Source organism: Lolium rigidum, chromosome 2 (genome assembly GCF_022539505.1).
Source record: "Lolium rigidum isolate FL_2022 chromosome 2, APGP_CSIRO_Lrig_0.1, whole genome shotgun sequence".
NCBI classification, from domain to species: Eukaryota; Viridiplantae; Streptophyta; class Magnoliopsida; order Poales; family Poaceae; genus Lolium; species Lolium rigidum.
Genome location: NC_061509.1, coordinates 102,328,884 through 102,339,628, shown reverse-complemented (window position 1 = coordinate 102,339,628; position 10,745 = coordinate 102,328,884). Strand labels below are relative to the sequence as shown.

The 10,745-nt window shown below is 47.9% G+C and overlaps 1 pseudogene; it reads left to right on the top strand.

The window, feature by feature from the left end:
• Positions 1-5,338: 5,338 nt before the first annotated feature.
• Positions 5,339-8,578, top strand: LOC124687023 (annotated as a pseudogene).
• Positions 8,579-10,745: the final 2,167 nt, after the last annotated feature.

The window sequence follows — 10,745 nt, the reverse complement described above, 5'->3', positions numbered from 1 at the left end:
GGGGAAAACTGAGTACAACCAAGGACCCGAGGTCACGAAAATAGAAATCCCTTAATAAAAATTAACAAACATGAATTTCGACATTTTTTTGCAAAATGGCGTCATGTTTCGGTAAAACAGGATTTCTGGTTGCATACGACCTCCGATGAAAAACTTTTTTATATAAAAATGTATCTACACAAAATTTTAAGTCCAATTTCAATGCCCTATGGAGTTTATACAATTTTTATATTCCATAAAATAGAAAAGAAAACATGACTATTTTAGGTTTTAGATTTCGGGCAGAAATTTCAAAAAAAAAAGCAGTGGGGCACCAAAAGACTTTTACCCTTATCCCCACCCTCCTCCTCGTCCTCCTCCACTCCGGCCTCCTCATCCACATCTTCCTCCACCCCGGCCTCCTCTTCCACTCCCCCCTCCTCCACCTTCTCCAACTCCGGCCGCCTCCTCCTCCACTCCTCCTGCTCTCCTTCACTCCTCACCTCTCCTCCATCCTCACTGACGGCTAGGCTATGAGCATGAACATGAATGGGACAAATAATTCGAAGAATAAAAATGAGCAAAAAATAACAAGCAAAAAAGTTTGAAAAAATGTGCTAGATCTAGATTTCAAATTTTAGCGGTGGTGCACCTCACATTTTTAGTAGTGGCCGGCCAGGGAGCTAGTAGTGGCAAACTACGTGGTGCGCCACTGCTAAGCCAGATAGCATTTGCACACCGCTGGTGCGCCACTGATAACAATTAGCAGTGGCGTGATTGCAGTGGCGCACTAGGGTGCACCACTGATAGCCAATTCTGGTGCGCCACTGATTAGCTTTTTTCTAACAGTGGAAGGAGCCAATCGGCGGCGAGTGGCCCAGAATCTTTGGCGATTGAGGCCCAGGACCATGCCCTGGAGAGTAGGTTAGGGTCCAACCGGCCTTTTAGCTTGCATCAACCGTAGTGTTTATCCTTGTAAACCCTAGCCAAGGGTGCTCATATAAACCCCCGGGCAAAACCTTAGAAGGGATCCAATATTGCCGTATCGCAACACCCTAGCTCATAGTGGCCCTCAGCCGACTCGCCAAGCACCCCCATTTTGAACACTTTGATCAATACAAACTAGTAAGACATAGGTTTTTTTACTCTCCGGAGGAGCTGAACCTGGGTAAAATCATGGTCTCGTGCAATCTCATCCCGCGGATGGCTTCGCCCTCCTTGCCTCACACCAACAAAGTGATGCACCCCGTAGCATCTGCCGTGGTCAGATCCACAACAGTATTCATTAAACTACATAGTTTAACACAAAACCTAAGAGAAAAGTTCTAAACGACAAATCTTAGCAACAAACATACATAATCCCAAATAAGCACATAGTTCAAATTCAAATACACATCATAACTCAGGATTCCATTACCCATGAACTCTTTATGAAATCGTAATGAAGTGTCGCGTGCATCTAGGATACGTGCCGGGGAGAGGGGAAGGCAGCGTGCAAAAGAAGCCGTTGGGCAAGCTACACTGCCAACTACTAATCTAAAAAAAAACATTGACGTGTGTTCTTAGTTTGTTCGTCAACGATATATCATGGAAATCAGACGTTGCCGATAATACGAATGTCGTGACTAACCGTCATAACCAAACGACTATAATTATATGAGATCATCATCGTTCTATGTATAACAAGTGACAATCAAGCAACCACATGCATGTCAATAGTTTCCGAGAAGAACAAGCGATGGACGTTTTCTGCCAATTTGTCACTGCTTCGTCCTAAACATGTGACACGTGTCACCGGTACACGTCGTGGAGACCAGTTCACAAGCTACATACGACGATCGTTTTTTTGCGCGTCAGTGGTTCGGGTTACCACTGGCGGACTTTTGTTTTCGCGTCATGCGAGCAATTGCGGCTATAAGTATTTTCCCAGTAGTTCTATAGCTTAATCGGCTATCACGCGCTTGTGGTGGACGCAAAGGAGGATTCGCAGGAGCTCCACCGTCGGACGGGCGGATTCCAGCCATGGCATACAATGAGCGAACCCTAGCGGCGCGTGCAAAAGGCGCCACCAATGAAAACAAATAGCCACGGGGAACTGGCTTTGGAATCCCTTGTTAGGTATCATGAATGTTTCTCAAACTCTTTTTTATCTAGCAAAAAAACTAGGCCCTTATGGCCCATAGTTAGATTTTCAAACTGTGAGGCCTTATGCGCAAACGGCCCAGAATTTTGAATATTTCTAGATCATCGTCGCCCGCTTATCAGGGATCTCAGGTCATGCATGGCTGCCTGAATGCGCCGGCGGTTGACCAGCTGCCAGGGAGCACCTGGATTTGTCAGACGGCTAGGATGTAGATTTTTCTTCCTCTATCTCACTCAGTTACGGGCATTGAAATTTTCAAGTAAAAAAACTATAGGTTGAAGGACTAGGAATTTCAACACTCTCGCCAGCGGCAATAGGGATGACAAAGAACGATCAACGGCATCTGACCCTGATGATCCACCGGGGGAAAGAGCCATTCCAATGCCGCCGATCATTGTAAAAGCCGAGTAGGCAAACATTTAACTTACCTTGAAGAGTGACTGAGACCTTTCTTCGTGATGAAATCCAGTAGGCCGATGATGGGTGGGATGGAGGGCAGGCGCTGACTTCTCCTTCATCATCGCTATCTCCGGCGGAAAGGCACCAGAACTTGCCACCCTAGGAGGTAGGAACGACATCTTCAGGGACGTCGCATGTGTCGCCTGCTACGTCGCCCCTCATCTCCTCATAAAAATATAAAAATTATGAGCCATAGTTCATAGGTTTAATACATAAAGCCTCTGTTAGGGTCAGGTTTAACAAATGTAAATGTAATTTTTCGATACAGAGAAAGGGTTTAGGATCCCCTGTCTCCCCTTTTCTATAATTTGGTGTCTGAATTTCTTTTCCAAATGCTCTCTATAGCTGCTGAGAAAAACCTTATTTCTAGGTTTTTGTCTAATTTTAGGCCTGGGGTATCATCAGCTTGCAATACGCTGATGATACTCTCATATTTCCGAAAAAGATTGTGAGGCAGCCATGAACTTAAAATGATTGCTATTTGTTTGAACAGATCTCAGGAATGAACTTTCATAAAAGTGATTTGATCCCTCTTAACTTGCACGAAGAAGAAGCGATACTTTCTTCATAAATTTTGGGCTGCAAAATAGGAGAGTTCCCTCTTAAATATCTGGGTGTTCCACTACATTATAGCAAAACTGATCGCTGATGTCAAGTATTTGGCAGCATGCTTTCCCCTCCCTAATTTTTTTTAAAGATGAACCATAATATATTACGCAAGCAAGCCACCTCATTAAAAACTTTTCAGTCCCCTTCGGTACCCTGGTAAGGAAAAGAGTGTGTAGAAAACTTGCCGCTCCATAGTTTTACTCGTGGATGCGGCACATTACCTCGTGAGAGCTATTGAACTTTCTACCCTCTGTATCTATGTATGACGGTGATACTGCTGAGGTTGCTGAAACACTTTGCGATTTTTATTTTTTTGATAAAGGTAATATATTAGTATCAAAAGATATCAATTAGACCCAGCCTCTGCAACAACGCCCCACCCTAATGGCAGTACGGATGCACACAGCCAAAAAAGAGTAAAGAAAACTAAGAAATAAAAGTCCCGCTACAGCATTCTAGACCTAGCAATAGCAATACAACCACCACCGTGACAACACCTGAAGTACAGACTCTCCAAAAGCGACGCCTCCAAGATAGGAACAATGCACCAGCGCCGTCGTCGCCCGACCAAAGGTCTTAGGTTTTCACCCTGAAGATAGTCCCACTCTCAAAACAATGCCTCCAACAAGAACATTGCCAGGCACAACCAGTTAAGGCCAGACCTTGGGTTTTCACCACTGCCGCAGAGCCCGGATGCAGCCCCCACACGCATACCACTGCCGCAGAGCCCAGAACGCCAAGCAAATCCCTCAGCATCACGGAGACTCAAACCTCCTTTAGCCAGTCCACCAATCCGGCCTTCATGATATTCCTTCTTCAGACTTCACCATGGACCAAAAAGTCACCTGATGTCAACACAGAATAGAGCTTCGCGCCGCTCCCTCCGGAACCAAACGGTCTGAATAAAAACATGCGTGCGCGCGACCGAATACCACCCGATCCAGCAAACTGCGGGCAAAAGATGCATTGTTCCATTCGCCAGCGGAGTTTTCCGGAACTCATCTCTCCAGCCAGATCAAAGCAAACTGACCTCCGAAAGATCTTCATCCTCGCATGCAAGAAACCCGAGGACCACCACCAAAAACAAAGCAAGATCAGCAGCCCCCACGCCGCCAATCCCTCCTGCCGGATCACCAAGGAAGAGGACAGCGACGCGGATCATGCGTACCGCCGCCGAACCGTTACCGGGGGCGGAGGACGCCACCGCTCCACCGAATCCTCCATGACTATCGACGGAGAGCCTCAGGCCCCGGCCAAGTAGCCGTGCCGCCCGGTTTCCTCCACCAGCGCTACATCACCTCCCATTGAACTCCGCCGCGGAAACCCTCTTCTCCCCCTCGTCGATTTGACGGAGGGGGTGCCGCCACCACCGCTATAGCCATGCCGGGACCGGGGCCATGGCCGGGGCTGAGGCACGGGGGGCAGGGCCAAGGCCAGCGCCGGGGCCGAGGCCACGGCCGGCAGCGGCAGCGGCTGAGGGCGACGGGCGGCGGGTGACTGTGGGGGCGCGGGGGGAGGAGGAGCCTCCGCCACCGCCCGGGAGGGGGGCGGGAGAGGGAGGCGGCGGGTTAGGGTTAGGGGGTGAGGCCTGCTCTGACGTTTTTCAAAGAAAAGGAAGAAAAAAAAGAGAAGCCAAACCAATCTTTAGCCGTGGAATGTTTCAGTGAGTCCAAAGTCCACTACAAAATTTACCAACTATATATTTTGAAATACATGCCGTGTTTGTCAACTTTGTTACGCATTACCTACTGACGCGTATTGAGATAGTCTATCTAGACCGCCATCCAAGCCGCGTGCGTTTTATGCCTGATGCCCAGCCAGAGCTTTGTCTAGAAGTCGATCTCTCAGGTCATTACATCAGAGAACAGCTAGAGTATTTGTATCCGGTGTGCTACTTGGTTGTTTAATCGTAGCGGACCAGATCAAAGCAACAGAAGGCAGCTTCTTTCTTGAAAAGGCATGGTGCATCCTCTAATGACATTGATCCAGTCTATCATAGTCTCGTTCTCGTGTGTCACCTAACAATACGTGAACAAGTTCCTTTGAGCTGCTCTTTTGCACCCCTTGGTCATTCCTGGCTGCTATATATACATACCATACAGACAAACCAAAGAACACAAGAACATAACATTCTTCTCTAAATCGAACATGGATTTGAGAACAGGACTCTGCTGTGCTCTGCTACTTGTGGCACTGTTGCCTCTTTCAGCTGATGCGTCGAGCAAAGTAAGATACTTTCTCTTTGTTCAGAAGATTTATATTTTGCATAGTTTCCGCAACTACCCGGTTTATTCTTTCTTAACGACTTTCTGCATCGAAATCTCAGCTCTACATAGTGTATATGGGCGATAAGAAACATGATGATCCATCCGTGGTCACCGCGTCGCACCATGACGCACTAACATCTGTTCTTGGGAGGTACACGTACTAGCCTGTCATAATCCACGTTACATATAATTACAACGAAGTAGAAGTGAAGTCTATAGTTTACAGCTAACATGCTTGTTTTACCTCCGACAGCAAGGACGAAGCCTTGAAGTCTATAGTTTACAGCTACAAGCACGGATTTTCTGGATTCGCGGCAATGCTCACGGAGTCTCAAGCTGAGGCACTAGCAAGTACGTAATTGTCGATCCTGAGATGGGATCTTTGTATTCTACATACATGATAAATGTAATCTAATCAATTATTCTGAATGTAGAGTTCCCTGAAGTTATCACTGTGAAGCGTAACACTTTCCACAAACTGCACACAACTCGGAGTTGGGACTTTCTTGGCCTTGACTATCAACCACCACAGCAATCCGGCCTCCTCCAGAAAGCCAAGTATGGTGAAGATGTTATCATCGGTGTCGTGGATACAGGTTTGCAATTCCATCTCAACTTTAAATCCAAAACATGAGAAAAAAACTAGAGATTGAGCACCAATTGACCCGATGCATACGCATATGTCATTCTGTTCAACAGGCATATGGCCTGAATCACGAAGCTTTAATGACAGAGGGTATGGCCCTGTGCCGGCACGGTGGAAAGGGAAATGCCAGACCGGCGAACAGTTCAACGCGACGAGTTGCAACAGAAAGATCATTGGGGCGCGGTCATACCATCGTGGTATTAGTGCTGAGTCGCTCAAGAGCGACTATAACTCACCTAGGGACATCAACGGCCACGGCACACACGTCGCCTCGACGATAGCTGGCGTGGAGGTACAAGGCGTGAGCGTAGGGGCCTAGCCTCCGGCGTGGCACGCGGTGGGGCGCCACATGCACGGCTTGCTATCTACAAGGCGTGCTGGGAGGGCGATGGTTGCCCTGACGCAACGGTCCTTGCGGCTATCGATCATGCCATACACGACGGCGTGGATGTCCTATCACTCTCACTAGGAGGGTTCGGTCCCGAGTACTCCGGGACGCTGCACGCCGTGCAGAGAGGGATCTCGCTCGTGTTCGCCGGTGGGAACGATGGCCCTGTGCCGCAGACGGTGACGAATACCGTTCCTTGGGTCACCACAGTGGCAGCTAGCACAATTGACCGGGCTTTTCCAACACTGATATCGCTCGGGAATAACGAAAAGTTGGTGGTAAGTACAAACAATTGCACTCTACCATGCACATATATATAATTTTAATATAGTTTTAACAAATTAACTTGACTTGGCTAGGGTCGTTGAGACTAGCGACAAATATTTTTTGCTTAAACACAAATCCTTCCCGAAGCTTTTCTTAGCTCGTTTATTGACTTCTTAATGTGAGCTTGCTTTCAAACGCAGGGGCAATCTCTTATGCACAATGCGTCTCTGATAAGCAGCGACTTTAAGGACCTAATTTATGCGAGGAGGTAATTGAATTAAGACAGTCACTTGACACATTTATTTCGTAGTAAATCACCATTGAGTCATCCCGAGCTAATATATTCCTTCTGTGCAGCTGCAGCGCGGAGTTAGTGGCGTCGAGCAACGTCACCGGCAAAATCGTCCTATGCAGTGCACCAGCGCAAGCAAAATTCAGGCCGCCCAGGATAGCATTTGGGGATGCCCTCAATCAAACCTTGATGGCCGGCGCGAAGGGCCTCATCTTTGCACAGTACACTACCAATCTCATGGACGGCCTAGCTGGGATTGAACGCATTATGCCCGTCGTGCTGGTGGATTTTGAGATCGCGCAGAGACTCATATCGTATTTTGACACGGCAGGGTGAGAGCTCAACTGTCTGAAAGAGGATGAACGCGTGTGTTTTATTTTCCTTTCTCTAAGTATTCACGTGTGTCTAATGGAATGCTAGGAGTCCGGTGGTGAAGTTCTCCCCTACCATGACCGTTGTTGGAGACGGGGTGCTGTCGCCGAGGGTTGCCTCTTTCTCCTCGAGAGGGCCAAGCCTAGCCTTCCCCGGCATACTCAAGGTATACACCAACGTCACAAATAAAAATTGTTCAAAATATAATATCTGCAAACAATTTACTCATTACATCCCCTAGCCTCTAAAACATGTATCTTTATGTTTGGACAGCCTGATATAACAGCACCCGGAGTCAGCATCTTGGCAGCCAGACGCGACACATATGTTTTGTACTCCGGGACATCCATGGCTTGCCCGCATGTGTCAGCGGTCACCGCTTTGATCAAGTCGGTTCACCCTGACTGGTCGCCTGCCATGATCAAGTCCGCCATTGTCACCACAGGTACGTAACGAAAGCACACTGAAGTTCTAATACATAAAATCAACATATTTTATGACTAACACAGGCTGTTCCTTTGGATCCCTTGCAGCATCGGTGACCGATCGTTTTGGTATGCCGATACAAGCAGATGCGGTCCCGAGGAAACTGGCCGACCCATTTGACTTTGGTGGTGGCCACATCAACCCAGACAGGGCTGCTGACCCTGGTTTAGTATACAACGTGGATGCGAAGGAGTACAATAATTTCTTTAACTGCACTGTCGGATTATTAGATGGTTGTGACTCCTACCAACTAAATCTTAATCTCCCTTCAATCGCCGTGCCGAACCTCAAGAACCAGGTCACTACATGGCGCACTATCACGAACGTCGGGCCGGTGGAAGCAACTTACCGAGCGGTTGTTGAAGCTCCAGCAGGAGTAGCCGTGTCCGTGGAGCCATCGGTGATCAGTTTCACCGCAGGTGGTAGTAGAAGTGTGACGTTTAAACTAACGTTTACGGTGAAGCAAAGAGTGCAAGGTGGGTACACATTTGGTAGTTTGACATGGTCCGACCAAAGTACGCACTCAGTAAGAATTCCTATTGCTATACGGACCGTGATACAGGACTTTGTCGCAGATACATCTTAAGTTCATTTGTTCTCACGTGTTTATCTTAAATAAAAGTTGGGGCAACTCTGGATATGTATTTATTTATTATTATTTTACACGAAATTCTTTACATGAATATAATACAGAATTATATAGTTTCTCAAGAGATTGTTTCTCCTATTTCAGTATGTTGGTGTCAAATACAACATTTTTTTATATTAGTTCACAACACGGCCTGACTTCACAATTTTTTTGTAGCATATTGTCTTCAAATTTTTAATTGTCTAATCATTTCAATTAACTACGTAAACAATAAATGTATGTATATTGTTATAAACAACCTTGTTTTATTGCAGCTTATTGAATTATGCTTACATGCCCTTGTTCACACGGGAACAAATAATCGTTTAAACTGTAACAAATCCAACATATGCTTGAAACATGTTTATACTCAAAAGTATGGTGATGATGTGGGACAGTACTTGTGTATGATCATTATGGGAGAGAAATCCAACTTACCTCTTAAACTTGTCCTAAAAATCAGTTTACAATGCTTAACTTTAGGTCGGACTAAATTTCACCCATAAACTCAAAAATCCGTTCAGAATACCTACCGAACATATAAACAGAAACAGACTCAATCAAATCTAAACTTACTTTTTCTTACCTAGAATTCCTACTAGATGGAAGGAGTGACTAGTGATCATAGATAATAACAGAATATCCTCACTGACTTGCCTCGACTTGAGCAGTAGATGAAACCGGCAAGGCTGCAGCTGCCGGCCACACGCTAGCATCTCGCCGCAATGTAATTATCACACGCGAGATTATTGGGGTCTAACAAAAACATGTATCTATGAAACGGAGACGACAAGGAATTGTTAGGATAATTCTGATCTTGGTATGTTCCAGATCAGTGCGTTTTTTATTAGGAGTTCGATCAGGTCGTTGTGTGCACTCAGCGCGTAGAGCAGGTGGCCTCCTAGTCTTGTGGATCTCAGCTAGGCTGAGTTAGTCGTGTGTGGTGCTGCAGCTAGCTTCGTGTGTGTGCATGTAAGTTAGTTAGCTGTGCATGCGATTAGTGGGCAGCACATTGCGCGTGCGTGGAGTTAGGGTGTGTTTGGTAGCCCGGGTCAACCGAGAATAACTATCTCTTCTCATACATGATGATGACCCTAGCTAAGTTCGAATGAGATAAGATGTTGTTTGGTAGCACATGTATGAGGTGAGCTAAGCTGAGATAAGATGTTGTTTGGTAGCACATGTATAAGATGAGATGGGACGAAACCACCTCAATTTGTTTTTGCACTAATTCAATATTGGAACAAAGTTAGACTATATGTAAGTAAAATACACATTGACTCAATATTTTGTATTTGACTAGTAATTATTTTTACAAAAAAGATGCAGCTTTTTTTGCAAATAGGCCCTCAAACAGAGTAACCAAAAAGCCATCGGGTCCTTCAGCTCCATCTGCACAGTCGAGCAGCACCGGCCGCAGGCCGTGGCTCGCTGGAGGTGGTGTGCGGCGGACGGGGGCGGCCGGCGGCCAGGGAGGCAGGGAGGGGCGGCGTCGGGCGGCCAGGGGAGGGGTGGCATCCAGGGGCGGCAGTAGGCGACATCCAGGGGCGGGGCGGCTAAGGCCGACGGCCAGGGGAGGGGTCGCGGTGGCCGACGGCCAGGGGAGGGGCCGCGGTGGCCGACGGCCAGGGAAGGGGCGGCGCGGGCGGCCAGAGGAGGGGTGGCGTCGGACAACTAGAGGAGGAGCGGCATCCACCGGCCAGGGTAGGGACGGCCAGAGCAGGGGAGGGGAGGGCCGGCATCCAGCGGCCAGGGGAGGGGAGGGGCGGCTGCGGCCGGCGGCCAGGGGAGGAGAGGGGCAGTGGCGGCCGGCGCGCACGGGAGCTGCCCATGGAGGAGGAGCGGGTGAAGCTCTGCGGGAGCATTTCCTGGGGGGAATGAGGAGGCGGGGCGGGGTTTGGGGGTGCCGCGCGGGTCTCCCAAGTGAAGTTGCGGGATGGACTCAGCCAAGCTGAGTTGTGAAGCTCGATTTGAGCTTCACAACCTGGCCAGGCTGAGAGCCCTTATCTGTATGAGGTGAGCTTAGCTCTATCCAACCACCCAACCTAACAAACACTATCTCAGGTGCTACAAGTGGGATGAGGGCAGATTTTCTGGGTTGACTCAACCTACCAAACACACCCTTAGTGGCTCCGGCTAGTGTGCGTGTGTGAGCCTACTTAAGGCCCTGTAATCTTGTATGAGTTGAGCCAGTTGAAAGGAGAAAAGG